General features: G+C 36.6%; 1 non-coding gene across 1 annotated transcript; it reads right to left on the bottom strand.

Moving 5' to 3' along the window:
• Window positions 1-4,234: 4,234 nt before the first annotated feature.
• On the bottom strand, window positions 4,235-4,341 carry LOC145958486 (small nucleolar RNA R71). The gene has a single exon (XR_014434327.1). It is a non-coding gene; the product is annotated as a small nucleolar RNA R71 (small nucleolar RNA).
• Window positions 4,342-10,818: the final 6,477 nt, after the last annotated feature.

Genomic DNA, 10,818 nt, shown 5'->3' with positions numbered 1-10,818 from the left:
AAGAGGCACTCAACACACCTTAAGATTCTGGAATATTAATACAAAAACTGAAAAGGAACAATTAGGAAGAGCTACACCAAATGGTGGAAAGAAATGAGACAAGACTAGAAGGAAATCCAAAGAAAGGCAAGCAACAATTAAGGCACAATTTGAAAGGCTAGCACACAAAGGATAACCTATCAATGGAACTAGAGTATATTACCAAATAGAAGCTAAGATTAAAAAAAAAATAAGACACAAAATATGTGCCTGGACTGAAAATTTTATAAACCAACACACCAAAAACCGAGAGCTAGTATAGCTAGTTTTTCACTCCTTTTGGCTTTTTCTTTTTCTATTTTCTTACTTTTCTTTTTGTAATATATTTTTCACTTCTTTTTCTTTTAGTAATCAGGAGTTTTAATGCTTTTTAATCATATATGAAACTCGGTTTTGATGAATTAAAACTGCTGCAAAAATTTTCACACAAAACAAGAGGTGTTCACATGCATCATTCAACTAGTGCTTCACAATTTTGTAGTATTTTTTTATATCAAATTTTAAGCACTCTTTCTTTTTTTTTTTCTCATGAATTTTAGAACACATACACCTCTGTTTTTCCTCTGTTTTTAATGTCTAAAAGGCGTTAAAATTTTTAGCCACAAAACAAGACTCAAAGAAACCTAATAGGAATTAGTGTCTAACAATTTTTTTTTGACAAAACTTTTAACAAGACATAAAGGAAACCTAACTCTAAGAAATTTGCTAGAAATAATAGCAAATCATGAACTCAAATATGTAAATCAAAAGCACATGTGAGTAGGTTCAGATTTAATAACAAAAATGATGCACCAAATAAGGACTCAAAACAACCACAAAAAATTAGGTCAAACAAGCTAATATAGGAATTTACAACATGTAAAAGAACTACACATGACTTCTAGACAAAACAAGTGATTCAAAAACAAAATCAATGCTAAATTAATGTTGTCGAATCACGGACACATGTTATAGAATGGAGAAGACTCAAGAAAAAATTAAAAACACACAAGCAAGGAAAACCTAGAAGCACAAAACCGGTTTGATTCAAGAATTAAAGGAACAAGCAACATATGAATCAAACATTTCTCATGTGACATATAGGATCCATCGATATTTTTAGAAGAACTAGATCCATGCAGCAACACAAAGATTTGACATAGAAAAGGAAGGAACAAGACGAATTCAAGAACACAAGTTAGAAAACATAACCTCAAGAGCACTAGGCTCTAGATACCAAAAATGATGGATGAAACTTGAAGAGGATGAATTTTCTTCAAAATATCCACCGTCTAAGACCTTGCTACTTGAGGTTGGAACTCTTTGAAGTGGTGGAAGCACCTTGGAGGATTCTCCAATGGTGGAGAAGCACCTAAGAGAGGATCGGTTACCTCTTGATAAACTGAAGAATCTTGAGCAACCAAGCTTCTAGGAGAATAATTTTGAGAGAGAACTAAGAGATTTTGTTCTCCACGGATCCAAGACTCTTGAGTTGAGAGAGAATTCTGAATTCTATTTCTCAAATTGTTCAAAAGTGATTACAAGAGTAGAAATTACAAATATATAGAGGTAGGTAGCTTAAGGAGCAAGCTAACCTTAACCATGGTTCACTAGGAACCATGGTAAGGTTAGTTGACCTTTTAGGTGAGTTTAGAAACTTGTGTAGCAAGCTTCTTACTTAGCTTGCTTGGGAAGCAAGCTAAGGAGAAGCTTGTAGCACAAGCTTCTCAACCCTAAGTGAAGAACAAATTTCGGCCAAGGAGAGGGAAACTAGGCTAGGCGGATTTGGCTCTCATTTGCTCCATAATTTATTTTCAAAAATGTTTGGTTTGGTCTAGTTAGGTCCATCCAAAAAAGATGAAACCTAGCTAGATAAAACCTATGAAAAATTAGGATAAAAATGAGTCCAATATGTAAAATTTTGCCTAGGCCTAATTCTAGCCCAATTGCTATTCACACCCTCAAACATTGCTAAATGCCACCCCTTTTCCCTACTGAAAAAATATAAAATGAGTGTATCAACAAAGGAAGTTAAATGGAGTTAAACTCTCCAAGTAACCTACACTAAAATCAATATACAATCACTAATAAAAGCAAGTAAAGTGCCTCACAAATACAAAGGCAAAAATATGTTGATTCATGGAGTGGAGAATCAACTCAAACTTGGAGAATGAAGGTTTTGATGATAACAAAATGTGGATTATGAGAATCAAAGCTGACCAAGGACATTGATGTTGTGTATTTTACTCATATTTTAGCACTTTAATTCACAAGAATTCATAGCATAATCATGCATATCTTTCATGTTTTTAATAAATTTTTATATCATTTTCCTATTTTATGCTTTTCTTGGTATGTGTTGTGTTTTCTCTAAGCAGGATCAAGATTTAAGAATTAAAGAGGAAATGCTGAGCTACAGGGACAATCACGGCCGTGATTCTAAATCACGCCCGTGATTCACCAGAGAAAATCACGGTCGTGATTCCCAATCACACCCGTGAACGCCACTGACCCTTCATAGATGTGCTCCAGAGAAGATCACGGTCGTGATTCTCAGTCACGGCCGTGATTCACTTCGCGTCCCAGCTGTTTAAGTTTTATGTTTTTATTTTTATTTTATCTTTGTAATTTTTATCTTGGTAGTTTTACCTTTTTACCCTTTTAGGTTATAAATTAGATTAGGTTAGCCTAGAACGGGGTTCGTTCGAGAGACAGTTTTCTAGTTTTTGACACTTGGAGAAGGTTGGGCGCCTGTGCCATCGACTCTAAGGTTTACTTTTCTTTTATTCTTTTCTTCTTGGAGAACTACTATGAACTCCTGTGAGTAGTTTCCCTTTTTCTGGGATCAAGGCTTAGCCTCTGAGAACCTCTTTATTAATGCATTATTCAGTTTCTTAATTTTATTCCAATTCTTGATCTGTTCTTTTATATTTTATATATGAACTTTAATATTATTGTTTTCATAATAACATTAATTAAGGATGAACTGAGAGGAGAACTTGATTATAATTATGATAAACAATTAATCTTAATTTTCATAATCATAGATAATTAGGGATGAACTGAGAGGAGAACCTAATTATCGGAACCTAAAGGAATAGACTTGAGTGTTAAATCACGAGAGTAGATTTAAGCTTTCGAGGAGCAATAGATTAACAAAGATCTTAACGGGTTTAATTGAACGTAATTACCACGAGAGTAGGGATTAATTTTAATTAAACACGTCCTCGTAGCCTGAGAAGGTGCAAGGATTAAATTAGGTTAAGACTACCTTCAAGATGGAATAGAATTAATTAATGAAAATAATAATTCAATAATGTTGGAACTCTTTGTGCGAACCCTAGATTCCCGGAAATCTCCTTATCTTATCTTAAAGTTTTATCTTATTCATTAATTGCATTACTATCTCTTTTACCATCAAATCTGATCTTATCATCTCAAAACAGAAATTCCATCTGTTTTAAAATTCAAATTAAAATACTAGTAATTCTAGGTCAAACACGTAGTCCCTGTGATTCGATATTTATTACTTGACGACAACCGTACACTTGCGGTTTTCCATACAACAAGTTTTTGGCGCCGTTGCCGGGGACTACGTCTCTTGATTTAAATTACAATTATTTTAATTCGAATTTAAAAAAAAAAAAAAATTAAATAAATAAATAATTTTTTTTAGTGTTTACTTCTCCAATTCAGATTTCACGGGCCACTTTCTTCTTTTTTTTTTTGCAGTGCTTTAGGGTTAATGCAAAAGAGATCTCTACGTCTTGGGAAACCAACACCACTTGATCCTGAGATTGAAAGAACTCTCCTGAGAAGGAAAAGAAACCTTTCTAGAGAATTTGCCATGGCTGCACAACGAGATAATTTACCGCTTCGGGATTACTCTGCACCCATAGCTCGTGGGATACCTGGAGGGGAGATGCAAACTGGAGCTACTGTACCAGCTTCTCTGGTGAATATGCTCAAACAGAACACCTTTGGAGGACTACCATCAGAAGATCCTAATGACCACTTAGAGGGGTTCTTGGAAATCTGTGAGACCCAGCAATTTGATGATGAAGTTTCTGATGGAATGCGACTCCGCTTATTCTCACTCACCTTGAGAGATAAGGCAAAGGTGTGGCTAAGAACAATGCCTAGAGAAAAGATAGCAACTTGGGAATTATGTGAAAGAGCTTTTCTAGAGAAATTCTTTCCTCCTTCTAAAACTAAAGAATTGAGGAAGAAAATCACTAAATTCCAACAAGGCACTGGAGAGATTATTTATGAAGCATGGGAGCGGTTCAAGGGATATCTTCAAGCATGCCCACAACATGGCTTCAACCGTTGGCTTACCATCCAATTTTTCTTTGAAGGATTGGACCAACAAAGCACCATGATATTAGACTCAGCAGCTGGAGGATCTTTCATGGGGAAACCTATTAATGACTGCATGATTATTTTGGAAAATGTAGCCTCAAATCACAGCCAATACAGTGAAAGAGAAGTCACAGCAAGGAAAGGAACTCCGGGGCGATATGAAGTGAACAATATTGAGTTACTCTTAGCAAAATTTGATACTCTTAATCAAAGGTTAGACAAGATGGAAAAAGCTAAGGTTAATTCAGTGGCTACAAATCAAGTATGTGACCTTTGTAGGGAACAAGGGCACACTGCAGTAGATTGTACCTCAATTTTTACTGGAGAAGAAGAAGATACTACTGAACAAGTGGCAGCTTCTCATAATTTCTATGACACTCCTCGAAGAGAGAAGAGTAATCCATATTCCAACACATACAACCCTGGTTGGAAGAATCATCCTAACTTTTCTTGGAAGAATAACCCAGTTCAAGGAAGTAGCAGTCAGCAACCTAATTTCCGTCCGCCCAATCACTTCATTAATGGGCAAGGAAATCCAGTACAGACACCCTCAATTCAACAAAGTGTTTCAAGATTAGAAAGCCTTATGGAGAATTTTGTCACTAATCAAAAACAGACCAATGATTCAATGGCAAATTCTATTCAAAACCTTGCTGTCAAGGTTGAGAATATTACTCTCCACAACAAGATGCTGGAAAATCAAATTGCACAGTTGATGCCTAGTTCAAGCAATTCTCCAGGTAAGTTCCCAGGTAAAACAGTTGCAAACCCAGCTGAAAATGTTAATGCTGTGACTTTAAGGAGTGGGAAGAAATTAGACGGACCTGTGTCTAATCAAAATGATAATATTGAGATTGATGAAGACGCTTCTCCTATGGTTGAAAAACCTGAAAAAGAGAGATTAGAAAAAGAAAAAGTATTTTCATCAAAGCCTCAAACTGTTTATCACCCTCCAATTCCTTTTCCTCAAAGGTTAGCAAGGACTAAACTTGATAGACAATTTGAAAATTTTTTAAATATGATCAAACAAGTGTATGTAAACATTCCATTTGTAGAAGCTCTACAACAGATGCCTACATATGCTAAATTTCTTAAGGATCTTTTAGCTAACCGAAGGAAATTGGATGATAGAGAGACTGTTACATTGATCCATCATAATTTGCCCAAAAAACTTAAGGATCCTGGTAGTTTCTCTATACCTTGTCTCATTGGAAATCTAAGGTTTGAAAAAGCCTTATGTGACCTTGGGGCAAGTATCAGTTTAATGCCTTTATCAATTTGCAAGAAATTAGATATGGGAGAATTAAAGCCTACAGCAATGTCAATCCAGTTAGCAGATAGATCTATAAAATATCCCATAGGAATTTTAGAAGATGTTCCAGTTAAGATAGGTAAATTTTTAATTCCGGGAGATTTTGTTGTTTTAGAAATGGAAGAGGACAAACAAATACCAATCATACTAGGTAGACCATTTTTGGCTACAGCAGGCGTGATAGTAGATGTCAAACATGGAAAATTGTCCTTATCCATTAATGATGAAACAATGGAATTTAATATTGCTAAATCTGTTAGACAACCTTCTCTTGAAAATATTTGCTGCAGGGTTGATATATTGCCTAAAGACATGGAGGAAGAAGTCATGAGATCTATTTTGAGGGATCCCTTGGAGAATTTTCTAGTTGGAGGAAAGCACATAGATCTTGAGGGGATTCAACCTAATTATGCTTGCTTGATCGATTCAAGTCCCCCGTGTAAAGAAAAAGATCCTCTAGTAGAAAGTCTTCTTGAGTCTTCAACAGATTGGCAAGAAGAAAACTCTCCAAAGTTAGAACTTAAACCACTTCCTTCATCTTTAAGGTATGAGTTTTTGGGGGCTAATTCCACTTATCCAGTCATAGTAAATTCAGCTTTAAATGAAAAAGAAACTGAAAAACTTCTCAATGAGTTGAGAAAATTTAGAAAAGTTATTGGATATACTATGGCTGATATAAAGGGAATTAGTTCTTCATTTTGTATGCATCGCATCTTCTTGGAGGAAGGATCCAAACCTTCTGTTGAAGCTCAAAGAAGACTAAATCCCAAGATGAAAGAAGAGGTAAAGAAAGAAATTTTGAAATTATTGGATGCTAAGGTAATTTATGCTATATCTGATAGTCCTTGGGTAAGTCCAGTTCATGTGGTTCCTAAGAAAGGTGGGATGACAGTAGTTAAAAATGATAATAATGAATTAATTCCCACAAGAACTGTGACTGGGTGGCGTATGTGTGTTGATTATAGAAAATTAAATAATTCCACTAGAAAGGATCACTTTCCCTTACCTTTTATTGATCAAATGCTTGAAAGGTTAGCAATGCATTCATATTTTTGTTATTTGGACGGATACTCCGGTTTTCATCAAATCCCTATTCATCCATTAGACCAAGAGAAAACTACTTTTACATGTCCCTATGGTACTTTTGCTTATAGGAGAATGCCTTTTGGCCTATGTAATGCACCTGCTACCTTTCAAAGATGTATGACTGCAATCTTTAGTGATTTATTAGAAAAAGAGATGGAAGTTTTCATGGATGACTTTTCAGTTTATGGTGTTTCCTTTGATGACTGTCTATTAAATCTAACTAAAGTATTGCAGCGTTGCTCTGAAGTGAATTTAGTCTTAAATTGGGAAAAATGTCATTTTATGGTACAAGAAGGAATTGTCTTAGAACACCTAATATCTGGGAGAGGAATTGAGGTAGATAGAGCAAAAATAGAAGTAATTGATAAATTGCCTCTTCCAATTGATGTTAAAGGTGTTAGAAGTTTCTTAGGGCATGCCGGTTTCTACCGAAGGTTTATTAAAGATTTTTCAAAAATCTCTAAACCATTATCTAATCTACTTGTGAAAGAGGTACCTTTTAACTTTGATGTTTCTTGTAAGAATGCATTCTACAGGTTGAAAGAAGCTCTCACTACAGCTCCTATTCTGCAAACTCCTGACTGGAGCCTTCCTTTTGAAATCATGTGTGATGCAAGTGACTATGCTATAGGAGCTGTATTGGGACAAAGAAAGGACAAGAAGGTTCATGCTATATACTATGCCAGCAAGACTCTTGATGAAGCCCAAGCCAATTATGCAACAACAGAAAAAGAATTGTTAGCAGTCGTCTATGCTTTTGAAAAGTTCAGATCTTATCTTGTGGGGTCTAAGGTTATTGTTTACACAGATCACTCTGCCCTAAAGTATCTTTTTAATAAAAAGGATGCTAAACCTAGGCTCCTCAGATGGATTCTCCTTTTACAAGAATTTGATTTAGAGATTGTGGACAGAAAGGGAGTAGACAATGTAGTAGCAGATCATCTCTCTCGACTTCCACAAGACCAAGCAACAAAGGAGGAACTCCCTATTAATGACAGCTTCCCAGACGAAAAGCTTTTAGCAGTTGTTGTGAAAAACAGTCCCTGGTATGCAGATTATGCGAATTACTTAGCATGTGGAGTCCTTCCTGAAGACTTTAATTATCAACAAAAGAAGAAATTCTTTAGTGACCTTAACAGCTTTATTTGGGATGAACCTTACCTATATAAGAGGTGTAGAGATGGTATCTACAGAAGGTGTATCTCAGAAGAAACAGCTCCTCACATCATTCACTCATGTCATTCTTCCGCATATGGAGGGCATGCTAGTACGTCAAAAACTGCAGCTAAAATTCTACAATCTGGTTTTTACTGGCCAAACTTATTTAAGGATACTTGGAAGATGGTAAATTCTTGTGACCAATGCCAAAGATCAGGGAATATATCCAGGAAACATGAAATGCCATTAAATGGGATTTTAGAAGTAGAAATTTTTTATGTATGGGGAGTAGATTACATGGGACCATTCCCAAGTTCTAAAGGTTACAAGTTCATATTAGTTGCAGTTGATTATGTGTCCAAGTGGGTAGAAGCGATTCCCGCTCAAACGAGTGATTCAAATACTGTCATTAAACTCTTCAAAAGAATTATATTTCCAAGATTTGGGGTCCCAAGAGCTGTGATCAGTGATGGAGGCTCACATTTTATTGAAAGAAAGTTTGAATCTCTCTTAAAAAAATATGGAGTCACTCACAAGGTTGGTACACCTTATCACCCTCAAACAAGTGGACAGGTAGAAATATCCAACAGAGAAATCAAAAAGATTCTTGAGAAGACTGTATCTACAACAAGAAAGGACTGGTCTTTAAGATTAGATGAAGCTCTTTGGGCCTACAGGACTGCTTACAAAACACCTATTGGCATGTCTCCATTTAGGCTGATTTATGGCAAATCTTGCCATCTTCCTGTAGAGCTAGAACACAAGGCTTTGTGGGCAATAAAATACTTCAACTATGACCTAAAGGATGCTGGAGAAAAAAGGAAATTGGAACTCAATGAGCTTGATGAAATCAGATTAGACTCATATGAAAATGCTAAGATTTACAAAGAAAGAACAAAGAGGTGGCATGACAAGCATATACATAGAAGAGAATTCAAGCAAGGGGACTCGGTGCTACTATTTAATTCCAGACTCAGATTGTTTCCTGGAAAATTGAAGTCAAGATGGTCAGGGCCTTTTACAGTTCAAAAAGTATATCCCTATGGAGCTGTAGAAATCAGAAACGATAAAGGCGACATATTCAAGGTCAATGCACAGAGATTGAAGTTATATTTCCATGGGGAACACTTAGAAAAATTATACTCTATGGTTCTTCAGGAACCTACTCAAGCATCATGAAAATAAAATAAAATAAAATAAAATAAAAATAAAAAAAAATTTCAGAGTTTCAGAAAGAATCACGACCGTGATTCTAAATCACGGGCGTGATCTTCTCTGGAAAATTTTTGGAAAAATTTTTGGGAAAACCCATAGAGAATCACGACCGTGATTCTAAATCACGGGCGTGATCTTCTCTGGAAAATTTTTGGAAAACCCCAGAGAGAATCACGACCGTGATTCTAAATCACGGGCGTGATCTCCTACAGATACAGCCCGTGATTTTTGAAATTCCACTTTCCCTTATATATTCTTCCCCCTCCTTTTACATTCTCACTTCTCTCAAACCTACGACCCATTCTCTCTTTTCTTCTCTCCCAAACCCTAGCTTCTCACTTCTTCTTCCTCTTCTTCCTTCTTCCTCCCACATTCACTCCTTCCGTTCATCCATGGCTCCCAAGCGCACCCGTACCGTTGGTTCGTCCTCCACCGCTTCCGATACCCACAGTTACGAGGAAGAAGCAAGTGAAATTCCGCAACTTCCTCCGAGGTTCTATCGGAACGATGAACAGCGTGAGCGGAACGAGGTATTACGCTTCCGCACTATCCATCCTACCAGGTATCTCGACTTCCCATTTATTCGTAAGTTGGGTTTACGTGCTGATATCAATTTCATGTTAACTAACATTGGGTGGACAACCTTTGCTACCATGCATAATGATGTTGTTTATCCTCGACTAGTTCTTGAGTTCTTGAGCTCTCTCCACACGGAAATATTATCTGGGCCAAATTGTTCTGAAGGTTTGATTTCTTTCCGTATGTTTAACCAAGAACACGAATTAACCCTAGCTCAGTTCAATAATATTTTTGGATTTCCCACTGGAGGGAGTGTAGACCCCTAAAATTGTCCGGGTCGGAAATAAAGCTTGAAGACTCTCGAAGACTGAAGGAAGATCAGCCAGAAGGACTCCTGGAAGGCCCTAGGAGGGTTCTCTGTAGGTCTAGAGGTCTTAGAATAGCTTAAAATAAGGAAGTGGAGGGAATGAAGCCCAATACGACCGTACTAAACTTAATACGGCCGTATTGAAGCTTCAATATGGCCGCAGTGAACTCAATACGGCGTATTGAAGTTTCTGAACTTCAATACGGCCGTACTGAAATCAATACGGCCGTATTGAAGCTTCAATACAGCCGCAGTGAACTCAATACGGCCATATTGAAATTTCTGAGCTTCAATACGGCCGTATTGAACTCAATACGGCCGTATTGAAGTTCAAAAATTTCAATACGGCCGTATTGATTCTGTAGCCCGTATTGGGCCTGTTCCCTATAAATATGACGTCAATTGGACGTCATTTCACACTTTCACACTCAGTTTTGACTCCCTCCTTGAGTATTCTGGGGTTTTTGAGCAGTGTTCTGCCCTAGAAATCTCTCTGGGAGTCGATCCGACGAAGTTTTTGAGTTCTGAGCATTTTGCTTGAGTCTCAAACTAAGTCGAAGGGAAATCCATCGGATTTCCAAGTCAAAAATTATTTTTTAGGAAGGAGTGAGCGGGCTTGTTGAGCGAGGGAACGCCAAAAAGCTTCCCAGTTTTACGAAATATATAAAAGCACGCTTCAAGAGGTTTCTTTTCTAAAAATCCCTTCTTTTACTGCTTTCTGTGTGCATATTTAAACTGTCATCATGTAGATAGTTAATTTATAATTGTTTAGAATAAATAC

Source organism: Cajanus cajan, chromosome 5 (assembly GCF_000230855.2).
Source record: "Cajanus cajan strain Asha chromosome 5, NIPB_CcT2T_4, whole genome shotgun sequence".
Lineage (NCBI taxonomy): Eukaryota > Viridiplantae > Streptophyta > Magnoliopsida > Fabales > Fabaceae > Cajanus > Cajanus cajan.
This window is presented reverse-complemented; position numbering and strand designations above follow the sequence as displayed.